The sequence below is a fragment of the Hyla sarda genome, chromosome 6, assembly GCF_029499605.1.
Source record: "Hyla sarda isolate aHylSar1 chromosome 6, aHylSar1.hap1, whole genome shotgun sequence".
NCBI classification, from domain to species: domain Eukaryota; kingdom Metazoa; phylum Chordata; class Amphibia; order Anura; family Hylidae; genus Hyla; species Hyla sarda.
In genome coordinates, this window is record NC_079194.1 from 292,087,432 (window position 1) to 292,087,726 (window position 295).

Genomic DNA, 295 nt, shown 5'->3' on the forward strand with positions numbered 1-295 from the left:
GACTACGATCCTTGCTGCCTGCCCTGACCTTCTGCTACGTCCGACCTTGCTCTTGTCTACTCCCTTGTACCGCGCCTATCTTCAGCAGTCAGAGAGGTTGAGCCGTTGCTGGTGGATATGACCTGGTTGCTACCGCCGCTGCAAGACCATCCCGCTTTGCGGCGGGCTCTGGTGAATACCAGTAGCAACTTAGAACTGGTCCACCAGCACGGTCCATGCCAATCCCTCTCTGGCACAGAGGATCCACCTCCAGCCAGCCGAATCGTGACAGTTATCTTAGTGTTCCCTTTATGTT